The following is a 26,862-nucleotide window of genomic DNA, read 5'->3' as shown; positions in this document are numbered from 1 at the left end:
CTCCTGAGCTACTTCGGTAGCTAGTGTGGGCAATAATCGTCAAGAGAAACCTGAATGCCCCCAATGTGGAAGACAACACCTAGGTGAATGTTGGGGTAAGTCTGTTAATAGGGCCTGTTATGAATGCGGTTCGAAGGACCACTTCATTAGAGATTGCACGGAGCTAGATGAGAAGAATAAGATGCAAGGTGCAAGACCTAGTGGAACGACGGCTAGAGGTAGGCCCCCGAGAATTTCTGGAGGTAGGGGTGGTAATTAGAGAGGAGCCTCTGATACGGCTGTTCGATCCGAGACCCGTGCTCCTGCTAGAGCATATGCCATCCGGGCACGAGAGGAGGCATCCTCCCCTGACGTTATCACTGGTACTTTTACTCTCTTTGATACTAGTGTGATTGCATTGATTGACCCCGGTTCTACTCATTCATATGTATGTGAAACCTTAGCATCCAGTAAGACTCTACCTGTTGAGTCTATTGAGTTCGTAATTCGAGTGTCAAACCCTTTGGGTCAATACGTACTCGTTGATAAAGTGTGCAAGAGATGCCCCCTAATAATTTGAGAATCCTGTTTTCTGGCCGATCTGATGCTTCTACCATTTGATGAATTCAATGTTATTCTTGGTATGGATTGGTGACCGTACATGATGCAAGGTGGACGCAAAGGAAAACCATTAATTTGAGGAGTGCAAATAACGAGGTAGTCCAAGTCGAGTCTCTTGATTTAAAAGGAGTGCCAGCGATAATATCTTCTATGACCTCGGAGATATGTGAAAAGGGTGTGAAACATACCTTGCGTGTGTGCTTGAAAGTAAAGAGACGGAAAGGAGTAGTTGAGGCTAGTGTTGCAAATCTTACGAGATAAGCGATTATACATAAAGTTCAAGAAATGTGAATTTTGGTTGAGAGAGGTTAGCTTTTGGGGCACGTGGTGTCCGCGACGGTGTCGGGTGGACCCGAACAAAATTTCGACCATAGTCGATTGGAAACCTTCGAGGAATGTTACCGGGTTAGGAGCTTTTGGGGCTTGCGGATACTATCGACGATTTGTGAAAGGTTTTCGATGATAGCTGCACCGATGACGAAACTACTCCAAAAAGATGTTAAGTTCGAGTGGTCGAACGCTGTCAAGAAAGTTTCGATCGACAAAAACCTATTTAACCGAGGCCCCAAGTGCTAGTACGGTGAGTCCGGCAAAGAGTTTTTCATTTATAGTGACGCATCCTTGCTTGGGTTAGGTTGTGTGTTGATGCAAGAAGGTCGAGTTGTGGCTTACGCGTCGAGACAACTAAAGCCGCATGAGAGAAACTATCCGACCCATGACCTTGAACTAGCGACCATAGTGTTCGCCTTGAAGATATGGCGGCATTACTTGTTTGGAGAAAGGTGTCATATTTATTCGCACCACAAGAGTCTAAAATATTTGATGACTTAGAGATTTAAACTGCGACAAAGACGTTGGCTTGAGTTGTTGAAAGACTATGAACTCATCATTGACTATCAACCGGAAAGGCCAACGTGGTGGCCGATGCTTTAAGTCGTAAAGCACTGTTTGCTTTGAGAGTGATGGATGCTCACCTATCCGTTTCACCCGATGATGTGCTAGTAGTCGAATTAGAGGCCAAACCATTATTGATTCATCAAGTACTTGAATCTCAGAAGGTCGACGCCGAATTGGTCGCTAAGCGAGCGAATGTGTTTCGAATGAGGAATCGAATTTGATTGACGACCATGATTGCTTGACGTTTAAGGGTCGATTATGTATTCCAAGGAATTCGGGACTTGTTTCAATGATTTTGAACGAGGCTCACAAGAGTTGAATGTCGATCCACCGGTAGTACTAAAATGTACAATGATCTGAAACGCCAATTTTGGTGGCCCGGTATGAAACGAGACATTTCAGAATTTGTTTCAAAATGTTTAATATGTCAACAAGTGAAAGCGCAACATCAAGTGCCATCGGGATTACTTCAGCCAATCATGATACCCGAATGGAAATGGGATCGAGTAACAGTGGACTTTGTGTCTGGGTTATCGTTGACTCAAAATAAGAAAGACTTCGGTGCAGGTCATTGTTGATAGATCGACCAAGTCTGCTCATTTTATCCTGTCGCATGGATTTTTCGCTGACAAATTGGCGAATTATACGTCTCCCAAATTGTTCGATTGCATGGGGTACCTATTTCTATCGTGTCGGATAGAGACCCAAGATTTACATCTCGATTTTGGAAGAAATTGCAAGAGGCTTTGGGTACCAAAGCGCATTTTAGCATCTTTTCATCCCCAAACCGATGGTCAATCCGAACGGATAATTCAAATACTCGAGGATATGTTGAGATGTTGCATCCTTGAGTTTAGTGGGTCATGGGAGCGGTATTTACCCTTGATTGAATTCGCCTACAACAATAGTTTTCAATCAAGCATTAAGATGGCGCCTTACGAGGCTTTATCTTGTCGTAAATGTCGTACCCCATTATTTTGGACCTGAACTTAGTGAAAGTAAAATCTTGAGGTTGATTTGATTAAGGATGCCGAGCGAAAGTTCGAGTAATCCGTGAAAGTTTGAAAGCTACTTGGATCGCCAAAAGTCGTATGCGGATTTGAGAAGAAAAGACATTGAATATCAGGTGGGAGACAAGGTATTTCTCAAAGTCTCACCCTGGAAGAAGGTGTTTAGATTTGGTCGTAAGGGCAAATTGGGTCCAAGGTTCATCGGGCAGTATGAAGTATCCGAACGAGTCGGACCAGTCGCATACCGATTAATCCTGCCCCCTGAGCTCGAAAAGATTCACAACGTTTTCCATGTCTCGATGCTTCGACGATATAGATCCGACCCGTCGCACGTAATCGCTCCATCTGAGATTGAGATTCAGCCTAATTTGAGCTATGAAGAGGAGCCAATTCGCATTCTGATGCATGAAGTAAAAGAGTTGCGAAATAAGAAAATCCCACTAGTGAAGGTGTTGTGGCATAAACACGGAATTGAAGAAGCCACTTGGGAACCCAAGAACTCTATGAAAGAGCGATACCCAAACCTATTTATCGGTAAGATTTTCGGGACGAAAATTTCTTAAGTGGGGAGAGTTGTGACATCCCTAAAGTGACCCTAGTCGGAAGCGGTTTCGGGACCGCTAAACCGAAATCACTAAATTATTTGAGTATGATAGTTCTTGTCTAAATATGTGAAAATGCATGTGTGATTTTTTTAATTCTTTGATTTAGTTAATTTGAAGGTGAATTGAAAGAAAAGGACTCATGTGAAAGGATTTAATTATATGTGGCTAATTTTAAGAGGTTAATAAAGGAATGAAGTAAAATAAATGGAGTTGCATGTCAAATAACCCATTTGACAAGGTTAGTGGCCGGCCATGACAAAATTATGGGCAAGGGAACATGTTTCCAACATGTTATGCTAGTGGTGTATGTAGGAAGCCATAAAATAATAGCTAGCATTAAAGAAATGAACAAAAAAATGAGCATGGATGCCCCCCCCCATTGTGCCGTAACTAGAGAGAAAAAACAAAAAAAAAGAAGAAGGAAAATGCTCATTCTATTCTCCATTGCCGTGGCTTGAAGGAGGAAGAAGAAGGAATTCTTTTGTGCATGATTTGGCTTGGTTGATGCTTAGGAAGAGGTAAGCACTTTGAAACCCTTGGAAATTTAGATGTAAATGAGGTGATTAGTTCAAGTTCTATTCATTCCATGGATTAAATTTGGTTGTTTGGAGGTTTGGTATTTGGCCAAGTAGTTGAAGCTCTTGGTACATATATTTTTCATGAAAGTTGAAATTGGTTTGTTCATAAGGGAGGGGTGCGAATGTGGCCAATGAAAGGCCTTGATGAACCATATATGTGGCTTGGGTTTATGATATTCGGTTAAGGGATATTGTGCTAGCAAGGTTGGTTTTATATATACATGTAAGTTACTTTGTATATGATGTTTAGAAAAAAAATAGTGAAGGGCAAAGTTAATGATGTTGGATAAATTTTTAGTAGAGTTGTGCTTAGGCATTCGGTCATTGATGAGCATTGTGGTAACCTAGTTGTAGTTGCAACTCCTAATTTTGAGATGGAATTTGTACACATACGTTAAGTAAATGGTTAGGGCGAATGGGGACTATGTGTTTGAAAGAATAAAATCGATACTATAATTGATAGTATAAGTATTCGCCATTCAATCAAGGGTATAGGTGATGTTAGATCAATTTTAGCACATTCGCTATTTAGGTATACCCAATCATGATATTGCCTTTGATTGTATAAAATCAACTAAAATGGGTGGTTAGTGAGGGTGGCTATTTAATATACGAATATGTATATGTGTATGTGTGATTGGATTATTGATAGAATAGTAAATTGCATAAGGCTATTGGTAGAATAGCCAAGAACATAAGGTAGCAAGATAAAAATTTTACCATGTCGTTCGTATGTTATATGATCATTAGAATGTGGATACCAACATATGTACCAAAGCGATTGAATGAGTTAATTTGTTTGTTTAAGCTCAAGATCCTAAAGGAGAGGCGTCCAACAAGGGGAAATCGAAGGTCAACGAGTAGCCGACTTAGAATTATTTGCCCAAACAAGGTAAGTCATTAAGCACATATGTTTGATATTGCTTAAATGATTGTAAAATCTATGCAATTGTGTTTCATGGGATGCTATATATATATAAATGAAATCGTATGTGTATGGAGTGATGACAATTGTTGAATGTAAAAGAAATAGTGAAATGTGTAGAAAGTTTGCTTTCGGCACTAAGTGTCTTGAACAATACGTGTATGCGGTGACGAGATTGGCACTAAGTGTGCGTGCTGGAAATATATGGCACTAAGTGTGCGTGCTGGAAATATATGGCACTAAGTGTGCATGCTGGAAATATATGGCACTAAGTGTGCGAGCTCGAAGGGTATGGCACTATGTGTGCGGGCTTAAATCGCATGGCACTAAGTGTGCGAAATCGAGTATTAAGCACCGTGTGCGTACTCTATATATATATAAATATCTCCGATCGAACAATTATATGGAGGGTGTGTCTCCATCGAGTTGAGTATGGACAATGGATCGGGTAAGTACCTTGAGCTCATGACGAATAGGTAATATGTTCATGCTCGGGGTTGAGCTTGGTAAGCTTTAAATCTATGTGATGATTGCAATTGTATGATTGTGGTGAAAATGTGTAAAAATGCCTCAAATATCTTATTGTATAGAATATGAAATGTGGATGTATGACTTGGTATGAGATTGAACCGAAAGGTCCAAGGAACTATGATATAGTTCGATATGGATGGAGTACTTAGCCTCGTTCATTATTTCATGTTGTAATAATTTTGTTAATGGATGGTTGTGGAATGCTTATGGCTTACTGAGTTATAAACTCACTCGGTGTTTTCTTGTCACCCATTTTAGGTCTCTTGGACTCGTCTCTTGTGAACTCGGAACCGTCGTCAAGTCATCACACCGGCGAACAATCTTTTGGTATTGTCTCCTTAGTCGATCTAGGAGAACATTTGGCATGTATAGGCTATTTTGTTTTGTTGAATTTTGGGTTGTAAACTTTAAGCCATGCGAAAATGGCCTATGTGGTCGGTTGAGTGTGATTCTAAAACCTATAGTCACAAGTCTTAGAAACCTTAATTTTGATAAGGTGGCCATAGCTTGTATTATGTATGATGAATTATAGTTGGCCATGGAAGAATTATGAAATAGTCATTGTTTGCTTTAGTAACAGATGCTGCCAGCAGCAGTGAGGTGAGATTGAAAAATCACTAAAAATAGTAGAAGTAGAATTAAATAGTGAATAAATTATGAAATTGAACCTTGATGAATCTACTTTCATATGGAAGAAACGAAACGGTTATATGAGTCAGATTTTAAGAGATATTCAGGTTTTTGTGAAACAGGGCCAGAACGGTTTCTGGATCCCCTGCTCCGTCTTTGAAAATTTACCATAAATTATTCAGAAACAATTAGAAGTCATGCCTTATATTCATAGATTCCCCTTTGAGTCTAGTTTCATTAGAAACAAACGGTATGAGCATTGGAGCTCTGTACAAGATGATATCCAGGTCGTAATGCGCAAAGGTCAGTGTAGTCGAACCTTGAAACAGGGGTGACTTTAACTAATAAACTGTACCAATTGGCTCAACCAAAAATTCTAGAAAAAAATTTGTAGATGGAATTATGAGTCTAGTTTCAGTAAAAATTTACATAAATTGTTTTCGAGTTCGGAAACTCGAGATATGATTTTTAAGGTAACAGTGACGCAGTTAGCTAGCCTGCCTGGAACAGAAATTCATAATTTCCAAGAGAGAAATAAGGGAAGTAAGCCCGGTAACACCTCGTGGTCAAATCCGGTGACGGTCACGGGTTTGGGGTGTTGCACACATACAAGGGCACAATTTCGATTGCTTATTACTTCATCCAATCGAATCAAAATCTAAGTTTCGATACTCGAAAACTTACCTTGGAGGTTGTCGAGCGCTTCCAACGGCTATTCAATCACCTTCTCCTTTCCTTTATTGGAGCTAGTTCCCCTTTGCTCTTGAGCTTTATGTTAACAAATAAATTGATTTAATCGTTTTGAATATCAAAGTGGAATCCAAGGTACTTAGCCCTTATAAGGCCGCACACACTTACATCCACATACTTGAGCTCAATAATTATAATATAGCATCAAGCACTCATGTGGCCGATTATACTTAGTCATACTTGCACAAATCAACAATAAATTCCAAGATTTTCACATCATATATGTACTAAGCCGAATATACTTGCAATTTCACAAACATTCTTCAACAATTTCTTCTTTAAATAAACATATTTATCATTTACTTCATAACCGAAGCACCATCACAAGAAAATACATACTTTGAGATAGTATATATGTCATACCAATACATCATGTGCAAACATATATACACATATAGATGCAAGGCCGAATTTCAAGGTGTTCACAACCATCCAAAACACAAATTTTAACTATCATGCAAGAAGCATAAACCATGCTCATGAGCATACCATGGCCGAATACCATTTCCATGGCACAACAAGGATTTGAACCATGGGCTAACATGAACATCAAGTTAGCAACTAAAACATGCATGAAACTCATGACACAACCTCATACATACCTTAATCTTGGTACAAGTATGGCCAAATCTCCTTCTAGTTCTCTTCTAAACCAAAAATGAAGCAAAAATCCCTTTCTTCCTCCTTATGATTTTCGGCCAAAAAGATGAGAAAGGATGAACACAACAATTTTTTTTCTTCCTTCTTTCTCAACTCACGGCAAGGGAGGGGGGGAATACCACACTCACACACATTTTTTTTCATTCTTTTATCACCCATACACCTTTGTTTATTATTTCACCCTAATGCACCAACAAAACATGTTTCATGACATGTTTAGCCCATACCCTCTTGTCATGGCCGGCCACTTCATGTTAGGGGGGGAATTTGACATGCAAATCCCTTATTTTTGCATGCATTATCAACTAGTCATCACACATTTCCCCATCATACTTTCAAAGTTTACTACTAGGTCCTTTCTAGTGAAATTCACATTTATAACTCTAAATCAAAACATCAAAAATGTCACACATGAATTAACACATATTATAGGCATCAAAATAAATTATAAATTATTTTTATGCCTCGGTTTTGTGGTCCCGAAACCACACCCCGACTAGGGTCAATTTTGGGCTGTCATAAAGATGGCACCTTACGAGGCTTTGTACGGTCGTAAATGTCGTACACCATTGTTTTGGACCGAGCTCGGTGAAAGTAAAATTTTCGAGTTGATTTGATTAAAGATGCTGAATGAAAGTAAAAGTAATCCGTGAAAGTCTCAAGGCGCCACAGATCATCGAAGTCGACGCAGATTTGAAACGAAAAGACATTAAGTATCAGGTGGGAGACAAAGTGTTTCTTAAAGTTTCACCTTGGAAAAAGATACTCAGATTTGGCCGTAAGGGCAAATTGAGTCCGAGATTCATTGGGCCGTATGAAATCTCCGAACGAGTTGGTCCAGTTGCATATAGGTTGCTTTTACCCCCTGAACTTGAAAGGATCCACAACGTTTTTCATGTTTCGATGCTTCGACGTTACAGATCTGATCCTTCGCACATAATAAGTCCCTCCGAGGTTGAAATTCAAGCCGATATGAGTTATGAAGAAGAACCAATTCGTATCCTAGCTCGTGAAGTGAAAGAGTTGCGAAACAAAAAGGTTCCTTTAGTAAAAGTGTTATGGCTCAAACACGGGATGGAAGAAGCTACTTGGGAACCCGAGAACTCTATGAAAGAACGATACCCAAATCTATTTACTGGTAAGATTTTCGAGGACGAAAATTTCTTAAGTGGGGGAGAGTTGTGACAGCCCTAAAGTGACCCTAGTCGGAAAGCGGTTTCGGGACCGCTAAACCGAGTCACCAAATTATTTGAATATGATAATTATTGTCTAAAATATGTGAATATGAATGTGTGAAAGTTTTAAGCTTCGATTTAGTTAATAGGACTTATGTGTGACACTTGTGAAATGTGATAGGTTAATCTATAAGGATCTATTAGTGCATGCAATTAAAAAGGGTGGACTTGCATGTCAATTTCCCCACTTAATTGGTAGTGGCCCGCCATGACAATGAGGGTGGACAAAATGTGATGGGTAAAACATGTCATAAACATGTTATGTTAGTGTTTTATGGGAGGAATGATAAAATAAGGAGCATGGGTAATAAAATAATAGTGGTTAGTAGGAGGAGAAAGAGAAAAAGAAAAACAAATGAGCTAGGCTACTCCTCCATTGCCGTGACTTGAGGAAGGAAGAAGGAGAGGATTTTCTTGCTTCATGTTCGGTTGGTTGGTGTTTAGGAGGAGCTCAAGAGCTTAGAGGACCAAAGTTGGATAAGGGAAAGGAAAAAGTGATCGAATAGCCGCCGAAATCGTTCGACAACATTCGAGGTAAGTTTTTGAGTAATGGATCTTAGATTATGATTCTATTAGATCATGTTTTAAGTAAATCAAAATCATGCTCTTTGTATGTAACTATTGAGCCGAAAATGATAATGCTTGATAAGTGACTTGTGTTTGAATTCTAGTTATGAAAATGAAATATAGATGTGTCATGATTTATTGATATGTGCATGGATATTCGGATGATAACCGGGCTAAGTCCCGAAGGCATTTGTGTTAGTGACTAATTCCGGGCTAAGCCCGAAGGCATTTGTGTGAGTTACTATATCCAGGCTAAGTCCCGAAGGCATTTGTGCGAGTTACTATAACCGGGCTAAGTCCCAAAGGGATTTGAGCAAGTAGCTATATCCGGCTAAATTCCGAAGGTACTTGGTTTGGGATTGAGCGATCTTGCTGTAATAATTTCAATTAATACGCTCGTAAAATCCCAACGATGAGGTACGTTTCGTATATGCATTGGAGTAGTTGATTCCTTTTAAATATTATTCGCTCAGACAATTAATGAGCTTCCGGCCTTTGGTTAAGTTGATCCCTTATGTGTGAATATAAGGGTTGGAAATGTGAAGTAGGACTGATTTTGAGAATATGTGTATATGAAATTATCCGATTAGTTATATGAATGCTATACTTGATTGTGCCTAATTTCATTGCTCAAAACTTACTAAGCATTAAATGCTTACTCCGTTCTTTGAATCTCTGCTTTATAGATTTTGGTTCGTCACCATCGGACTCGGATTGTCAAAGTCGAAGTCGTCCACACTATCAAAGCCCTTTTGGTACACTTTTGGTTGAACTCGAAAATGGCATGTATAGGACTACCCTTTTGTTGTTGGTCATGTACCCTTTGGTTTTGTATAAATTTGGATAGCCATGCGAAAATGGCTTATATATACTTTGAGCATAGCATTATAATGGTTTTGTATGTTGTTCATTGAGAGGTATGGAAATGTTTGGTAACGATTAGCCATTGGAATGGTTAATCATGATCATTTTGGTGCTTTGTATGACAAATTCTAGTTGATTCATGGAAAACCATGAAATAGGTAAAGTTTACCTTAAAAACAGATGCTGACAGCAGCAGTGGTGTGGATTTGAAAAATCACTAAAAATAGTAGGAATGGAATTAAATAGTGAATAAATTATGTAATCGAACCTTGATGAATCTATTTTTATATGAAAGTAACGAAATGATCATATGATCGGTATTTTATGAGATGCTTAAGTTTTCGTGAAACAGGGCCAGAGAGATTTCTGGATCCCCTATTCCGAATTTGGAAATTCACTATAAATTAACCAGAGATAATTAGAAGTCATTCCCTATATGTACAGATTCCTTTTCGAGTCTAGTTTCTTTAGAAACAAACGGCATAAGTATTGAAGCCTTGTACAAGGAGATATCTAAGTCGTAATGCATGAAGGTCAGAGTAGTCGAACCCTGAAATAGGGAATATTTTAACTAATAAACTGTACTAATTGGCTTGACCAAAAATTCTAGAAAAAAATTTGTAGATGGATATATGAGTCTAGTTTCAGGTAAAATTTACGAAACTGGTTTTTGAGTTTTGTAACTCAAGATATAATTTTTAAGGTGACAATGACGCAGTTAGCCAGCTTGTCTGGAAATTTTTAAAATGGACTGTGAAAATAAATGAATTAAGCCTGTTAGCACCTCGTGTTCGACTCCGGCAACGGTCTCGGGTATGGGGTGTTACATTATTAGTCTCGAGAGAGATAATAATATAACTTAGGGATTTCTACGAATCAAGTCAAATGAATAAATTGTCTGATTCAAAGTCAAATAACAAGTGAAGTCTAGGTGGATTTTTCCTTAAGTATTGTCTTAATCAATCGATTTTTCCCAACAGTATTTTCCCAAATTTTCTTTCTGTGCATTCTTAGTTAGTAATTAGTTTAGATAACCAAACCTCTTAATTTTTAGGCTAGATAATAAAAAAGATGTAAATACTAGTACTCGTTCCTTTGGGTTTGATAATCCGGTCTTGCTGAACTATACTACTGTTCAATAAGTGCACTTGCCTTAATCGTGATAATATGTTAGTCTCAAGAACGATTCATTTATAAATTTTTTAAACCTATTACAAATATCACGCATCAACCATGATGGATACTTTCAAAATCTTTTCTTCAATCAGGTTCACTTGATCATATTGAAACTGGACCTATACTGCTTCATCCAATTCTTGACTCAGTCGAAGCTTGGAGAGAAGGAATCTCGACTTCAATGGGCAAAACCAATGAGAAAGGTATTGCCCCGGCGAAGGTCTTGGTCGACGTTCGATAAGTATAGAGGGTAAATGGTGATTTCTTATGCCAATATTTACAGTCTCGATAATTTTCCCACGATCTTTTTTTGTTTTGTTTTCTTTTTGTTTGCTACATCTACTGAACTATTCATTTTGGGGTGATATGGCGTCTGATCTTGAATAGACTGCAAACTTTTAATATCGTGCTGTTATGCATTGTTAGATATGATCCTTTTTGACATTCCTTGTCGGCACATAATCTCCCTTTTTTTTTGGAATTTGATGACTGTCGACTTTGTAACATTGGCATATGAAGCAAATTTCACCCATTTAGTGAAGTAATCGATGACCACAAAGATAACGGTGTCTGCTAGAAGCTTTTGAAGGAATCGGCCCAATAACATCCATGGCCCACATAGAGAAAGTCTATGAAGAAATGAAGGAGGCACATGAATCTTATCTCCATAAATTTTGCATTTGTGACATAACTAATATGATTCCCTTCCATGGTGGACCAACAGTATCCAAACCTCGTGATTTTTTTGGCCATTGTAAAACCATTAGCATGTGTTCTTCAGACACCTTTATAGACCTCTTCTAAGATTTTCTTAGCCTTAACAGCGTCCACACGCCTTAGTACCCCAAGCGTATCCTGATAGAATAGCGCGAAAACGTCTTTGAATTCTTGGAATAACTCAATGACGTCTCGCTTTGTCTCTGTGGTGATATAGGCTTTGATCTTCACCTCTTTCTCTTCTCCTAGGCTCAGGATGTCCATTGACCCTTTGTAAGCTAGGATCTGTTTCTTGTCTTGTTCTACCATCCTTAACAAATCAGGAGATAGGCTACAATCTCTATCATCTTCAAAGTCCTGAGATCCCTCTAGACACATATCTTGCTCAAAAGCAGATTCTGGGTCAGTAACAGTGTCGCTTATGTCGTTGATATCTAGAGACCTGTCGTAGGTATGAAGGAATATTCCAAAGAATAAATGAATCTAAGAATAATTATTTGTATGGTATGATTATGAATGAAGAATAAAAGAATATTTGAAAGAAAGTCCAAAGAATAAAAGAATCTAAGAATAATTATTTGTATAGAATAAAAGAATATTTGCTCAAAATGATAGCAAAGATGCATTTTATTGACATAAAGATTTTAGACATAAGCCTATTTCACAAAAGGATTCTTATTGTTTCTAGGCTTAAAGTAACAAGCGTGTTTTGAATATTACTCTAAAATGGCTCTAAGAAATACAGGGATCTCTTCCACAGTTCTATCATTCAAAACACCCCCAAGTACGTAAGGGCAGACGCTTGGAAGATTCTATTCCCCAGTTCCCTCGTTGTTAATGTTTAGATTCCCCAACATTCCCACCGGGCCTTTGATATCTTCATAAAATTCAATTTCTTTATTATCCATCATGTCCTGCACCAAGGCCCTGAACTCGATGGATTCTTGGATTTCATGCTCCTCTTTATTATGTAACTCTCGCTACATTGGGCACGGATCGGTCATCAAACTTCACAATCCTTATTTTAATAAATCTTTCAATTAGCTTTTTGAACGCAGTGCAATTTTCGATTGAATGCCCAATGATTCCAGCATGGTATTCGCACGGAGCATTTGCGTCGTACCATTTGGGAAAAGGAGGTTGCATCGGTTCTAGGTAGAAAGGGGACACCACGTGTAAATCGAATAGGTTCTGATATAGCTCCCTATATGTTGTAGGTATAGGTGTGAACTGTATCCTTTCGGTATTCGTCTTTGTATTGGCTTCTTGTCTTGGGCGCTCTAGTGGTTGACAGTTACCTTCTTCGGTTGGTCTATAGTGAGTGACTTGGAATGACCTTTGTTGTATGTGCTCATGTTGTTAACCTCATTTTCCCTTTTCCTTAGGGATGACCTCTTGTACTATCCCCTGCCTCTATTTTGCCGCTCCTTACTGCATTCTCGATCATTTCGCCAGTCATCACTATATCTGAGAAGCTTTTAGTGGTGCTTCTCAACATATGAGTGATGAATAGAGCCTTTAAGGTATTGATGAATAGCATGGTGGTTTCTTTTTCTAAGAGAGGTGGCTGGACTTGTATAGCCACCTCCCTCCACCTTTGGGCATACTGCCTAAAGCTTTCGTTTGTTTTTTCTCCATATTTTGCAAGGTGATACTGTCAGGGGCTATGTCTGTCACTGCTACATGAAAGCCTGTACCAGATCTTTCCATTAATTGATTTGGGCACGGGTTAGCATGTTGTACCATTTGGCTGCAACCCCCGTCAAGCTGTCTTGAAAACAGTGAATTAACAGCTGATCGTTGTTGACATACCCAATCATTCATTTACAAAACATGGTAATATTAGCCTCAGGGCAACTAGTCCCGTTATACTTCTCAAACTCAGGAGTTTTGAACTTAGGGGGAATCACCAGGTCCAGAACCAAGCTCAAATCTTTAGCATCGATCCCATAGTGATAGTCAGCACTTTCCATTACTTTGAACTTCTCCTGTAACCACTTGCATTGGTCTTCTAATTGTTTCGGGAGCTCTACTCTCGCTCTTTCAGCTTCTACCATGTCATCTAGATCAGGGACTACAGGATTAGTTAGGTTAGAGCCTGAGCTTACTTGATAGTTAATTGGCATTGAAGCACCGGCCTGATATTGTTGGGGCCTGATTGTAACGGATGGCCTTCGCGTGTACACCTCGGGTTGTGTCTGAGCATTTGTCGGGGTAAAACCAGGGGGTAGAGAGGATCTTTATTATCATCCCCAGAATTGACCATAGGGCTTTTTCCTTTTTCTTGCCCCCTAGTCAACAACTGGGTCAATTGGTTCATCATGTTCCTTTGGGACTCCAGCACCTGGTCCCTCATATCCTGTTGAATCTTTGTCAACTGTTCTTGCATCTGCTCTTGCATTTCTTGTAACAGCCCAATTTTTGACCCTATTTGGAACAATGGTTTCGAGCCCACAAATTCGAGTTAAAAAATATTTTAATATTATTTTCTGTGTTTATTTTGTGTGAATTTGCATTTGTGAAATTTTCGTGAATTAATTTTGTTGTTTGAGTGCTCGATTAAATAAAAGGGCTAAATAGCGTAAAATGAAAATTTGAAGGTTAAATGTGAAAGTGCCTAATTGTTGTTGTCTTTATAATATGAAGCATTTATAATGCAATTAAACCATAATTATATGTAGTGGACGATGTAACCTTATGATAAAAGGGTTTCATAATTATAATAAAGGTTAAATATGTAAGTTAAATAATATATTAATATATTTTAGAATATAAAATAAAATACAAAAGCCATGCATCATTTTTCTTTAAGTGCAGAAACTTCAAATAAAAAGAAAGAAAAAGAGTTTGAGACATTCGGCCATTTGAAAGCTAAATCAAGGTATGTTTTATTTTCGATTTTTGATAATTTTTATGTTTTTGAGATTGTTGCTTCGAATACTACATGACCCATACTTCAATTTCTTATTTTGATGAATATTTTGAGTTATGTCATTGATGAATAATCGTGTTTTGTGATTTTTGATGATGAATTATCGAAGATATGTTTTGGGTTAGTATGTTTTGTATTGGAAATTTTGATGAATTTAAGTAATTAAGGCTAAATTGCAAAAAAAATAATAAATTGAGGGACTAATATGTGAAATAAATGAATTGTGTGGGCTTGTATGGGCATAATGAAGATTCGGCCAAAGCTTGATATGTGTAAATTTTGTATGTTTTGTGTTTTATGCAAATTGGACTAAATTGTAAAAAGTATGAAATGTCAGGGGTAAAATAGTAATTTGCCCATTTATGTGTTTTTGGACTAAATTCAATGAAATTATATTGAATTTTTTATTTTGAATACATTTAGATCAAGAACCAAAGAAATCGGATTTGGATCGGAGGAATACTAAAATCGTCGATTAATCGTCCCGTTCTAATTACCATTGTCCGAGGTAAGTTTATAAGCAAATAAACATAGTTATTTTTTTTAACATAAAAATAAGTTACATGTACTGAATTGATATATTGGAGAATATATAAATGATAGCCAAATATGTGTACACTTGGGAACTATGTTTACGATTCGATTCGACCAAGATTTGACGTCCGAAAAGCCCCGTACAAACCTTAGGAATAGCTAGGATACATATGTCATGACATAGGATTTTCGATATGTGTTCTCGTGTAAGACCACATCTAGGACTTTGGCATCGATATGTGATTTCTAGTAAGACCATGACTGGGACATCGGCATCATAATTGTGATTCGTGTAAGACCCTGTCTGGGACAGTGGCATCGACATGTGATTACATGTAAGACCACGCCTAGGACGTTGGCATTGTACGATATGTGTTATAATCTGAGTATCCTTTTTAATTCCAAATGGTTCAACGGGTAAGGATAAGTTACGAATGAATGTGGAAACAAGTTAAAGTGAATAGGTATGTGACAATTTATTACCTTTTTGGAAATAAGGTAAATTGATTATTTGATATGTGATACAAGTTATAAATGACGTTAATGGTAGTGATTGTGTATATGAAAATCTATATGTAGATTAATGTATAAGTATTGGATATTAATATTTGATTTTTGAGCTTATGTTTGGCCTAATGTTACATGAGGAATAAATTGAAATATGAAATTTATATTGATATTAAAGGATTTAAGTGCATTCGATTAGTAGGTATTTGAAATGTGAACCTTGAACGTGTTTATAGGGAACTATATATATTCGGCAAAAATAGGGCCTATGTGATATTAAATATGTTAATGAATCAATGTGTGTTTGGAAATGTTATAATTTATGTATAGATAAATGCTCGGTAGTTAAATTTCATAAGGATGGCTTGGTTATGCCTTAATTAATTATCAATGCCATTGAGATAATATTTGAATTAAGAATTGAGTGATGAATGAAGTGAATGAAACCATATGTTTAAGTATATGATTGGTCATATTCGGTTTAATGATATATATATGTATGATATGGAAATGTGAATTTCATACTTATGCCAAAGTTTATGTGCATTTGTCTATATGGTAATTGAATGTGAAATTATGATTAAGGAAATGTGAATTGTATAAATGTATTATGATAATATGTATTCGGTCAAGTGAAATTTTTATTGATATTGAGTATGAAAGATGATTTTGGATAGAGAATGAATGCATGTTTGGACAAAATTTAATTCATGTTTAGTTATATGTGGATATGGTTTGGTTATGTCTTATTAAATTATTATTGTTATTGAGTTGATATTTGCTTATGACTTACTAAGCTAATATAGCTTACTCTGTGTGTGTATTTTTACTTCTATTTATAGATTTTGGAGACTAGTTGCAGGCTCGGGGATTGTCAGCGAAATCTATCACACTATCGACTGCTTTCGGTACTTTTAAAAGTTGAATTAGAAACCTATGGCATGTATAGGCTATACTACTTTTCGAATATGGTTGGATTTGTATATATATATATATGTATAAGCCATGCATAAATGGCTTGTCCATTTTGTTAATCTTGGAATTTATGCTTTGGCTTGATGATTATGTTTGGTTGTGGTTTTGGTTGATTTGGTTTTGGTAAATATAAGTATGTTTATGTTTGATATTTTACTCATGAGTTTATTGATTCAAATATGTCTTGTATTTGGTTTTATTGAGAAATGGGATTTTGTGCATATATGGTTAAAACTTTGGTTTTATAATGATAGGTATAAAATTTGATTCATAGTGTACTTTCATTGAATAGCCGAATATAAAATGACTTAATATGGTCTTGTGATTTGGAAAAAGAAAAAGTATAATTCCTATATGTATTTTAAAGCATATAAATTTAACTTGTTTATATTCGGCAATTGTATTTGGGTTTTGACCATTTGATTAGTAAATTTGGATGCTTTGTTGTGTGTTTTCAAATTATGTTAGTTTATTAATAATTATTGTGCGTAAGAGATATATGTTTAAGACATGATATTTATATTTAATGGATGTGTTAGCTTATTAAAATTTTTTCATTAAGTAAAGAAATGGATAAGAATTATGTTAGTAAATTAATTACGATTTGGTATTTATATATATATATTTACATATAAGTATATGAAGTGATGGGTTGATTTATATCTAATTTTATGTGCTTAGTTGAATATGTATTTGTTGAATTGGTCTTGAATATGAAGTTTGTTACATTGCAAATACATAGTTGTAATGTTCTTAATGTGATATGAAAATTTTGGATGATGTTTGGAATTAGTTCTATGTAAGAATTTATGCTTGTAAAGGGATTTAGTAAGTTAAAAGTGGACATTGAAATATGCATTACTATATTCGGCTGAGGTTTTGTAAAATGACTAAATGAATAGTACTTTAAGTTATAAGGAATTAAGTTTGTTATTTTCTAAATGGTGTCAAATGGAACTTGCCAAAAATGAGATGTGTTTGAATAGCTTTTTTTATTATGTCTTATATATGTGTTAATAGATTGTAGTATTATATTATATTTATGGTATGAACAAATGCAATGTGATAAAATGATATGTTCGGTGCTTATTGCTTATGAATTATAAATCTGATTATGTGTTTAGGAAGTACCACCATATGATTTGCAAAGAGATTAATTTAGTTTTATTTATACTAATAATTATTTGTTTTAAGAGTTTTAATAAAATTATGCATATGATTATTCGGAAGTTATGTTTCGTCTGGTAATACCTTGTAACCCTTTTTCGGCAACAGATACGGGTTAGGGGTGTTATCCTTCTGCATTTGTTCCAACCTTTCCAGTCTTTTATCCATCGCTTTAGTTTTTTTTCGAGTTCCATAACGATGCGTACTTGGTAGGTTTTTTTCAGTTTCCAAATTAACTGAAATAGTTTTTTAACTAATTAGGGCCCTTTGGTGACATTCAATGCATATGATGAAATGCAATGCATATGCATGAAATGAATGCAAAAAGAGACGTTGATTCTGATTCAATTCTGTTAGAATAACTTTTCTAGATAACAAATCTCTTTACATAAAGCAGAAACATATATGGCCTTGCCCTCATGTTCCAGGTGAAGACATTAATCCCTTTCTTCATATCCAAATGTTAAGATCAAATCTTGTGAAACTTCCCAATGAATGCCTCTACTATCTCCTTTTTGCTTGATCGGTTCTGCGACCCATTGCTCACTCATCCTCGTGAGGCTTGTTAGCTTCTTTAAGAAAGTTGACGGGTCCCGAATAATTTTTTTCGGCTTGAATCCTCGAAGCATAGTCGTATATTCCTCCACAGACTATCAGCCTTCTTTCATTGTGTTTACTCGGACCATATTCAGGCAGTCGTATTACATTCCACTTTATCAAGAAATCCATTTTCCATGACAAGCTCTCTATTTAGCAACTAAACGTGAATCAACACCTCTTTTCTATGATGATGCAATCAATGTAATCATAAACAAAACAAAACAAAACACGTTAGTACAGAATAAGCAACAAATAGAGCACCTATTCGGTTAACGACTAGGGTTTAGAGTGGCTCTACCTAGGGTGGGCTCTTAAGGCTCGCTATATGTGGTTTGGTTCTAAAGAAAAGGGTATCTAAACCAGCAGATTCCTCGATCCTCACCCATTATAGGCTCATACGGACCAAGTTCAGTTCAGGGGAATACATTTCCCTATGGCTACACGGAGATGAAAATCTCACGAAGACCTAAATACGGATGTATCCTGAAAGCGATCCACTATCCTATACGGAGGTGAAGACCTCACTAAGGAATAGTTTCTCACTCTCACTTAAAAGGGTAAGATCTATTGATCATGCGATGCAATATGCGAATACATTCCAAGACTCGAACTGATAAAGCAAAGATCACAGAAAATGACGAATGAAATGCAATGAAAGGATCATAATTTTAAAACGGGTTTCTAATTTTCGACAAAAAGACAAAAATAATCAATTTGTGGCTTGACTTTCTTATTTGAGTCCCTAGCGGAGTCGCCAAGCTATCGAAACCATTTTTTTGAAAAAGGGTCGACTTGGTTTTGAAAACGAATAAATGGAGTTGCCATCGATCTTTTTTATGAGGTGTGATCGGGTCACCTCGTAACAGTTTAATTTATTAAACAATAATTTTGGTCTACGAAATTCAGAAGAATGGGTTCGGGAGTCGATTACGTACGAGGAAGGATTAGCACCCTCATAACGCCCAAAATTGGTACCTAATTGATTAATTAATGTCTTAATGTCGAAAATTGAAAACTCGAGAAGAATTTAAAAATACGATCCTCATTTTTTTATTAATGTTAATTTTACAAAAAAAAATTTGGATAAATCGAAGCAGATGCTAAAGACTTTCTTGTCCCGAAGTAATAAAATGTCACATCTAGCACATTAGGACACGACAATTTAAACCCTCGAGAATAAGCTTGTCTTTTAATTTTGTTTAAAACTCATGTATTTAATTTTAAAAGGATATTCGATTATTTTGGTTCAAAGAGAAAAATCAAAGCCCTGTAAGTTAGGGTACGACTTTCTCGAATTTCTAAATACGGAACATTGCATTTAAAATTTCTTTTTGACGAATTTAGGTGAAAGTAAATGTGATATTTAAAATAATATGTGACATACCATAAAAATATTATAATAACAATGGTGTCGTTACAATGATGAATATGACATTAATTATCAAGTCGCGATAATAAATAAATAAGACGACACAATGGTAAATGCATGAATAAAAGGAAACATAACATGAAAATGTTTACAAATGAATGAAACAATGAAATAATACATACGAAAATAATAATAGGATAATAAAATGCATATTTAAAGGATTGCAAATAAAGTATATTCTTAAGTGCAAAATGATAATAAATTAATAATAAATAAATTGTTAAACAAGAACAAATAAATAAATAGATAGATAGATAGATAAATAGATTATAACAATATAAGGACTAAAACAGGATTTAAAATGAACTTAGAAGCCTAAATTTAAATACATAAAACACTAAATAAAATGTAAATGTAAACAAAAATAAAAGAAAGGGCCAAATTGAAAGCTAAACTGAATTTAAAAGGAAAAAACGTAATAAAATAAAAATAGCAGATCCCAATTGCAACTCGTAGGAAAAAGAGGGGTTGATTGGGCAATTATCCCAAGACCACAAAACGCATCGTTTCGATACAGGACAAAACGAATCAAAGGCCAAAGTCATGGGGCAAACTTAAAAATAAAAAGGGTAGAAAAAGAGGAGGGACTAGGAGCGTAAATATCCCAACAAAGCCAAAACACGCGGATCTTGGTCACACTTGGTTCGGGTCTCTGGTCATGGCCAAACGCTGTCGTTTTGGGTCTTTAGGACCTAACCCCTAAACAGCATCATTCATTGAGGCTCTTAAAAGATAAATATTTTTTTAAAAAAATCATTTTACCATTACATAAAGAAAAAAGAAACAGAGAAGGGGGGAGGGAGAGAAACACTACTCTCTGCGTCTCGGTCTTAGCCAACATGGGGGTTTCATCGACATCCGGCGCCTCCACCTCCACTATGGCACTCGGCCTGGGGCCCTCAAGCGCACAGGTAAGCCCTCTTTTCTTTAGGACTAGTTTTTTATTAACAAAAACAAAAATGAAACTTAAGCGAAGAAAGAAAAAAAAAACGAATAGAAGAACCACCTTAAAAAAAACTTCTATTATTTTTATTTTTTTTATTTCTATATATGTGTTCTTAGTATATGAAAAAAAAGACCTTACAATTCATTGGCTGCTCTTTTACAACCGAAAAGAAAAAGAGAAAATACAATATTGTTTGTTTTTCTTTGCTTTGCTGTTGTTTGTCATTTCTTTTTGCAGGTACAGAAGCATCTGCTGGCGCTTGGTGGTGTACGGAGGCTATGTGCTGGAGGCGTACTGAAGATGCTATGACACCAAGCAAAACCCTAGGATTTCTATGGATTTTTTGGTTTTGGACCTTTAGGGCTTTGGGGTTTGGTCTAAGGACTGTTGGGTCTCTTTTTTTGGGTTTGGATTGGGCCTTAAGTTTGTAATAGTTTGGGTTATGGACTGTTGTGGACTGTTTTAATTTATTTGGTTTTTTGTTTTGTTATTTTTTCTGTTTATTTTGTTTTGGACCCAGGCCAAAATTGGTCCTTACACCGACTAGCCCTAAATTAGGGCTGTTACAATTCTCTCCCTTAGGGATTTTCGTCCCCGAAAACCTTACCGGCGAATAAGTTCGGGTACTGATCTCTCATAGTCTCCTCAGGTTCCCATGTGGCTTCCTCGACTCCATGTCTATGCCACAAAACTTTCACTAGAATACTCTTATTTCTTAATTGTTTGACTTCTCGAGCCAATATCTTGACCGGCTCTTTACCATAAGTCATGTTCGGAAGAATCTCAACCTCTGTTGGCACAATCACATGCGAAGGGTCTGATCTATATCAGCGTAGAATGGACGCATGAAATACATCATGAATCTTTTCCAACTCTGGTGGCAAAGCCAATTGATGGGCAACTGGTCCTACTCTCTCGATAACCTCATAAGGTCCTATGAAACAATGACTCATCTTGCTTCTTCTACTGAATCTGAGGATTTTCCTCCACGTGGATACTTTCAAAAATACATTATCGCTGACTTGAAACTCGGTTTCCTTTAGTTTCAAATCCGCATAGGGTTTCTATCTATCTGAGGAAGCCTTCAAGCAGTCACAAATCACTTTAACTTTCTCTTCAGTCTCTTTGATTAAATCAACCCCGTGAATCTGACTCTCTCCGAGCTCAGTCCAATATAAGGGCGTTCGACACTTTTGCCCATACAACGCCTCATAAGGCACCATTTTTAGACTTGTTTGATAACTATTGTTGTAGGCGAATTCAACCAATGGCAAGTACCTTTCCCAATTGCCTTGAAACTCAAGAACACAACATCGCAACATGTCTTCTAAAATTTGAATCACTCTTTCCGACTGGCTGTCGGTTTGCGGGTGAAATGTCGTGCTAAAACTCAACTTTCTTCCCAATGCCTCTTATAACTTTTTTCAAAACCTCAAGGTAAATCTCAGGTCCCTATCTGAAACAATCGACAAGGGCACCTCATGTAGTCTCACAATCTCAATAACGTACAATTCAGCCAATCTCTCAAGGGAGTAGTCGGTACGCACTAGTATAAAATGTGCCGACTTTGTTAGCTTATCCACAACAACGCAGACAACATCTTTTTTGTTCGAGGTTACTAGCAAACCCGTAACAAAATCTATGGTAATCTGATCCCACTTCCACTCTGGAACCATTATAGGCTGAAGTAGACCCGAAGGTACTTGGTGTTTAGCCTTCACTTGCTGACATATAAGACACTTGGAAACGAACTCTGAAATATCTCTTTTCATCCCCGACCATCAATACATTTTCTTCAGGTTGTTGTACATTTTTACACTGCCAGGGTGAACGGACAAAAAACCATTATGTGCCACTCGTAGAATCTTCTGAATAAGGTCATTGCCCGTGGGTACACAAACTCTATTTTTGAATATTAAACATCTATCAACACCAATACGAAACTTGGATTCATATTCCGTCTCACATCGAGTCATCTTAGCTTGCAACTCCTTATCATCTTTTTGAGTTTCATGGATCTCTTGTAGAAATGTTGTTCTAGCTCTCAACTCTGCTAGGACTGAACCATCATCCAATAAAGCCAGCTGGCCATCCATTGCTCTCAACACAAATAACGATTTTCTACTCAAGGTATCATCGACCACGTTCGCCTTGCCCGAGTGATAGTCAATCACCAACTCATAATCCTTTATCAGCTCTAGCCACCTTCGTGGCTACAGATTCAACTCCTTTTGAGTCATCAAATACTTGAGACTTTTGTGATCGGTGAATACTTGAATTTCTTGCCATACAAATGGTGTCTTCAAATCTTTAATGCGAACACTGTAGCTCTTAGTTCCAAGTCATGGGTCGGATAATTTCTCTCGTGTAGCTTTAGCTATCTTGAGGCATAGGCTATAACTTTGCCTTCTTGCATGAGCACACACCCCAAACCATTCAAGGAGGCGTCTCTATATATCACAAACTCCTTGCCCAACTCCGGTTGCACTAACACAGAGGCTTTGGTCAATAAAGCCTTTAATTTCTCGAAACTTTGTTGGCACTTTTCTAACCATTCGAATTTGACATCCTTCTATAATAGCCTTGTCATTGGAGTAGTGATCATATAAACCCCTTGAACAAACCTTCTATAGTATCCAGCCAAACCCAAAAAGCTTCGGACCTCTGTCACATTCTTTGGCAGTTTCTATTCAACAATAGCCGAGATTTTGCTTGGGTCAACTCTAATCCCGTCACCGGACACAATGTGTCCTAGAAATCCAACTTCTTTAAGCCAGAATTCGCTCTTACTGAATTTGGCGTACAATTGTTTGTCCCTCAAGGTCATAATATAGTCCTCAAATGCTTCGCATGCTCACTCTCATCACGCGAGTAAATCAGTATGTCGTCGATAAAGACCACCACGAACTTATCCAAATATGGCCGAAAAATGCGGTTCATCAAATCCATAAACATCGTCAGGGCATTAGTCAAACCAAAGAGCATGATGAGGAACTCATAATGCCCGTATCTTGTCTGAAACGTAGTCTTCGATACATCTTACTCTTTCACCCTTAACTGGTAGTATCCTGACCTCAGGTCAATCTTGGAAAATACAATGGCTCCCTTTAACTGATCAAACAGGTCATCTATCCTTGGCAAAAGATACTTATTCTTCACTGTTACCTTATTCAGCTGTCTATAGTCGATGCATAACCTCATCGACCCACATTTTTTTTCACAAAGAGCACCAAAGCACCTCACGAGGAAAAGCTCGGTCTCGCAAAGCCCTTGTCAGTTAACTCTTGTAGTTGACCTTTCAACTCCTTTAACTCCGTAGAATCCATCCTATATGGAGCAATCGAGATGGGTACCATGCCTGGTATCAACTCAATTCCAAACTTTACTTCCCTCACTGGAGGTAGTCTGGGTAATTCTTCCGGAAACACTTCTATAAACTCACAAACCACTGGTACCAATTGTATCTTCAATTCAAGCACTTGAGTATTCAACACAAAAGCGAGATAAGTATCATATCCTTTCCTCAAATATTTCTCAACAATCAACGACGATATTATCAAGGGCAATTTATTTGATTCACCTGGCCCAACCCAAAGAATATTCCCGTCTTCACATTTCAATTCAATAACTTTTCTCCCACATTCCACTACAACACTATGAGAAGTCAACTAATCCATCCCATGGATTACATCAAATTCATTAAACAGCAATAACATCAAGTTAGCCGGAAAATAATGATCTCTAATTGTCAAAGGACAATTTCTACATACTAGGTCCACTAGTACATGTCTGCCTAAAGGGTTGGACACTTTTACCACAAGCTCAGTGGACTCTACTATCATGTTCATATGAGGTATCAATTCTATACAAATATAAGAGTGGGTAGACTCTGGGTCAATTAAAGCAACAATAGATATTTCATGGATAGAAAAGGTACCCGTGATCATGTCGGGAGATTCTGCCTCTTTACAGGCACGAATACCGTAAGTCCTTGCAGGCACTATTCCCTCAGACCTCACTGTAGCATCTCTTGGCACACCTCTGCTAATAGCCCCGCTTCCAAAGTTATTTTGTGGTCTACCCCTCAATGGAGCACTACTTGCCTTCATTCTTTATTTTTTCTCTCCCTCTTCCATTTTGGGACAGTCTCAGATGAAGTGCTCTAGTGACCCAAATTTGAAGCACCCTCTTTCTTTACCTCGCCACTTACTGAAATGGCGTCTACCACATTGCGAACATTCTAGCCTATTTGGCCGAGCATTACCGACACTCGTGATAGAGGTGGCCTGGGCTCTAGATGTCGTGTTTTGCTGGTTCTTATTCCTATTCGAGAACCCCATTAAAGCATTCGATCAGGTAGAGAATTCCTTAGCTTTCTTAGATGAGGACTGATGCGATTTCCCCATCTGTCTTTTTCTTGAATCCCATGGCTCAATAGCCGTCTTTCTCCTCTCTTTAACCAATTCTACTATCTTGCATGCTCTCTCAATGAGTACCACAAATTCTCTTAGCTCTAAAATGCAAAAAAATACTCGGATATCCTCATTTAGACCATCCTCAAACCTTTTACACATGGCAGCTTTTGAAGACACGCACTCCACGTGAATTTGCTGAGTTTCACAAACTCTCGTTCATACTCCATCACTGTCCTACTGCCTTGCTTTAACTTTAGAAATTCCTTCCTCTTTTGGTCTATAAACCTCTTGCTAATATACTCCTTTCGAAACTCTTCTTGGAAGAATTCCCAAGTTACTCTCTCTCGGTACCACAAACACAAGAGTGTTCCAGCACTGGTAGGCTGAATATCTCAAGAGCGATTCTGCACACTTCATGCACTCCTCAGGCATACACGACAGTTCATCAAATACCTTGATGGTATTTTCTAGCCAAAACTCTGCTTTCTCCGGGTTGTCATCTATGTTAGCCCGGAATTCCTCAGCACCTTGCTTCTGAATCTTGTCTACTGGAGGCTTGTCTCTCTTAATCAAGTCTGCGTCTTGCGGAGCTACTAGGGCATACTTAAGAATCGAAGGAGGTAGTGGAGGTGGAGTGTTCGGATTCGCACGAACGAACTCAATATACCAAGCATCCATTATTCAGAGATAGGCTTTTCTAGTCCATCCGCCTTGGCCCATAGTCACAGGCTCACTCTTAACTGGCGCAGTCCCTTCGGCGGGAGCCGGCGCTTTACTGTCCATGTCATCCGCCGTGGCTCTATCAAAATCCATTTACTATATAAAAATATAATTTATAATTGTCAGAAGTCGTCATACAATCAATATACAATTATGGCATGTATAGCTAGACTTGTACTCTTGCTAGGTTAGTCCTAGAATCGATTAAACCATAGCTCTGATACCACTAAATGTAACACCCCATACCCGTAACCCATGTCGAAGCAGAATACAAGGCATTACCTAACTCGTGCTCATGCACACAAACGTTCCCCAAGTCACCAAGACTTGGTCCCATTTTAGAACTTCTTCAATTTTTACTTTAAACTTCTTATTATGAGCCTACAAGCCCCAAATCGACCATTGAAAACTATTTGGGATCAGTCCGGTGTCCTTAAACCATCTATAGAAAATTTGACTTTGAAACAAGGCACACGCTCGTGTCCTTCACCCTTGTGGAATTAATTCTAAATGCACACCTATAGGGGTTTTCACACGGTTGGCATACGCCCGTGTCCCTGGCCGGTGTCCTTCACACCGCCATGACACGCCTGTGTCCTAGCCTGTGTGCAAAATCATGGACATTTTATTTCTAACATCAGCATCCCTAAAATGTCATACGGCTAAGGCACACACCCGGGTGCTAGGCCGTGTCCATCACACCGCTGAGACACACGGCTGTGTCTCTGCCCATGTGTTTACTATCATGTATACTGACTTGAAATTTTTACGTCCAGGGGACACACAGCCTGACCACACGCCCATAAGGCAGACCGTGCGTCACATGCGGCCTAGACACAGGCCCGTGTGTCTACCCGTGTGGACAATATAAGACTATTTACCAAGCCTATTT

Source organism: Gossypium arboreum, chromosome 12 (genome assembly GCF_025698485.1).
Source record: "Gossypium arboreum isolate Shixiya-1 chromosome 12, ASM2569848v2, whole genome shotgun sequence".
In the NCBI taxonomy this organism is placed as follows: Eukaryota; Viridiplantae; Streptophyta; class Magnoliopsida; order Malvales; family Malvaceae; genus Gossypium; species Gossypium arboreum.
This window is presented reverse-complemented; position numbering follows the sequence as displayed.